At 32.7% G+C, this 3,730-nt stretch overlaps 1 pseudogene; it reads right to left on the minus strand.

Moving 5' to 3' along the window:
• Positions 1-1,619: 1,619 nt before the first annotated feature.
• LOC149259631 (small ribosomal subunit protein eS4x pseudogene) lies at positions 1,620-2,275 on the minus strand (annotated as a pseudogene).
• Between the last annotated feature and the right edge of the window lie 1,455 nt (positions 2,276-3,730).

Consider the following 3,730-nt stretch of genomic DNA (forward strand, 5'->3'; position numbering starts at 1 on the left):
GAGGAATTCTATCTCTCTCTCATCCAAAATAAAGATTAGTTATCTATGATTTTGTTTTTAGCATGTACTTGTGCACTTGGATCAAGTTTAACCATGATTGATAATATGGGACAGATTGGGAAAGCTCTTGGATATAACGACACGAATATAAGCACCTTTATTGCTCTTATTAGCATATGGAATTTTCTAGGTCGTGTTGTTGCTGGCTTTTTATCAGAAATCCTCCTTCAGAAATATAGATTTCCCAGGCCCCTGATGTTTACCATTTCTATGTTTATTTCTTGCATTGCTTATATTTTCATAGCCTTCGCTCTTCCGGGTTCACTGTACGTAGCATCCATTATAATTGGACTGTGTTTGGGATCTCAATGGCCTGTAATGTATGCTGTCATCTCAGAGTTATTTGGCCTCAAGTATTATGCTACTCTTTGTAATTTAGTATCAGTTGCAATCCCCTTCAGATCTTGTCATCTGTCTATAAGAGTTATGGGAGACTTCTACGACCAAGAGACCCTTTTTATAATAAAGAAGCCTAAAATTTTCATTTGTTTCTGTAATTGAAAGGACATCCATAAACCCTACATGATAATATTGTTCTATTCTCACATTTATATCAATAGAAATAATTCTTTGCATTACAATGGCTATGAATTCACAGTATGTGAGGGCATACTTCATCCTGTTCCTAAGACTAACCACAAGAGGAAGGAATCCTATTTATATGTCTCGCTTGATCATCATTTCTACATGCCCGCTGTGGGTATTTCTTTGCTCTCACTCATCAGTCCATCCTTGCCAACAAACTGGCCTACTCTGCTTGGACCTACCTATCATATCTATAACGACTTGCTTGTGAGCGAAAATGGATCCGAGTACGTAATTATGTGTCCATCATAACTGCTGAGACAAGGAATACCCTTATCTTCAAATTGTGCAGAACGAACCTTGCAAAGTTTATACTTTGCTTCTTCATATTTTAATGAATGTAAGTGGAAAAGACCCTTTGTATCATATATAAGCCTAAAAATTTCATTTGTATTTGCAATTCACAGAACATCCATAAACCCTATAGGATAACAGTTGTCTATCCTCACTTTTATATCAACATAAATAAGTCTCTACATTACAATGGCTACGACTTCACGATACGTGAGGGCATACTTCAACCCATTCCTAAGAAGAACCACAAGAAGAAGGCATCCTATTTATATGCCTCACTCAGTCATGATTTCTACATGACCACTGAGGGACTATCTTTGCTCTCATCCATTGGTCCATTCTTACCAATAAATTCACTTACACTGCTTGGACCTACCTATTACACCTATAATGACTTGCTTGTGAGCGCGATTGGATATGGGCGCCCGACCAAGAATATATATATATATATATATATATATATATATATATATATATATATATAGAGGAAGGTGAGTGTTAGTGGTAATAACATAAATGAACAAATGAAACTACTACTGTCTTGAGTGTCGTAGTTTTGTAACTATAGATCTCGCCTTCACTTCGCTATAGTGATCTAGGTCTTATGCATAACATTCTTCATAAGGACTTCTAATCTAGAATTAATATTCACCATGTTTTTAGTTCTACTCTATGAATATTCATGTGAATAATTGCTTTTTTGTATGCTTAACGATTCTAACGCAAGCTCTATTACGGCCTCCGGTAACCATTACAACATTACCAACATCAAATTTGATGAACTCCTTGATCTTATCTGTCTCTAGGTCAATCTTGATTATATAATTGGCCTTGACCAATGGATCTGGGTACCTAATTGTGTGTCCATCATAAGTGTTGAGGTAAGGAATACCCTTATCTACAGATTGTAGAGAATTAATATTGCAAAGTTTATACTGTGCTTCTTCATATTTGATTGAATGCAAGCGGAAATGACCCTTTGTATCATAAAGAAGCCTAAAATTTTCATTTTTTTTTGCAATCGACAAGACATCCATAAACCCTATAGGATAACATTTTTCTGTCCTTACTTTTATATCAATAGACATAAGGCTCTGCATTTCAATGGTTATGACTTCATGATATGTCAGGGTATACTTCATCTTGTTCCTAAGAATAATCATAAGAGGAAAGAATTCCTTGCAATTGTATCATTCCTCGTAAGGACTTACGATCTGGAATTAATATTTAAACATTTAGCTTTGCAACCAATGACTATGATCTCTCACAACAATTGAAATTACCAATGACTATGATCTCTCACAACAATTGAAATTACACATATTTCAAATTTCATCTCTAAGGTGATACTAGAGACCAGTGCTAAGAGAGTTCTCTCAAACTCTGTCTTTATGCAAGCAAAATTTAGGGAAACAAAAAATCAACTATGGCGATTGTTTATCAACTTCTACATAAACTGATGACACCCTTATTGGAAGATCTAGGCATGATTTAAGAGAAACATTTGTCCACTAGCCACTTTCATTGTAGTAGATGACTAATAAACGTTGAGTCCTATGTAAAATCATAGTATATTCATAGTTTATTAAGGCTGTGATGATATAGGTGGTTCTCTTAAAGCTGCAATATTCACTTGTTATCTCACTATTTGTATGCAAGGAAAATTTATATTGGAAGCATAGGAGTTCAATCATCAAGAGCCCAATGTGAATAGGAACAATTTCCTACTACATAGTTTTGGGTATTAATTAAAATTGGAGTTTTATTTCTCCACCATCTATAATCAATCTATTTTTGACTCTTTATCATTTTATGCTATTTATTCTACCACACCTACTATATTTAGGTTACATCACGCTACTCCAAATTATTATAAATCATAAGATTTATTTTTTACTAATTTCAACTCTATCATCGATCTGATTTTGCCTCTTTATGATATCATTATATCTATTTTATCATACCTGTTATATGTCCCTTGCAACATTATGTTAGCCTAGATTATTATAAATTACAAGTAATTCTTTACCGATTTCAACTCTATAATAATTAATAAATACACGTATGATGAGGTAACTTTAATCTAGAAGAAAAAGTTCATGAAGTTTCAATCATTTCTAATTAATTTATGTCTTCTTATCAAAGAATATCATTATGTTTTCTTATCTTTGTTGGACCAAACACATATTCTAATATGATAGGAACCATAGGGGAAGGAACTGTAAAAGTATTAGTCAAAAAACATGACTTGTTAATGATGACATAAATAAAAATTTATAATAGTATCGTTGGAAATATTAATGTTCAATTGATGGTTTTAATAAATCTAATATTGCCATGCAATGTATTTTCTAAATCATAAACCAAAAAAGGTTTTGTAGAATATCAAATTCTAGGTCTGATCTCTTTCGTATTTAATACTTATATATCTTTTTGTTTCTCAAATTATTTTGAAGGGGAAGATGGTCCTATAGGAGAGAGCCAAGGGACAACTACTAGACAAGCCACCCACTATCATCTTCTTAGTTTAAGATGTCATGGACCTAAGGTGGGAAGCCCCATAACATATATCTAAAGAAAATAAAATCACTAAACATTAATATTGTAGATACTATTCAATCACGATGAAAAACTATTCAAACCTAAATCATAATGAATCAAAGCAAAAGAGATAGGCTTGTAGTGAAGAGAGAATTTTTTCTTTCTTTTTTTTTGTTTCATATTTTTTATTTGGTTTTGTTATTTTATGTAGTGATCAAGAATCCTATTAAAAAGAACCTATTCTAGCCCT

Source organism: Pinus tabuliformis, chromosome 6 (assembly GCF_031772625.1).
Source record: "Pinus tabuliformis cultivar Carrire ecotype Pingquan chromosome 6, CPIR1, whole genome shotgun sequence".
NCBI classification, from domain to species: domain Eukaryota; kingdom Viridiplantae; phylum Streptophyta; class Pinopsida; order Pinales; family Pinaceae; genus Pinus; species Pinus tabuliformis.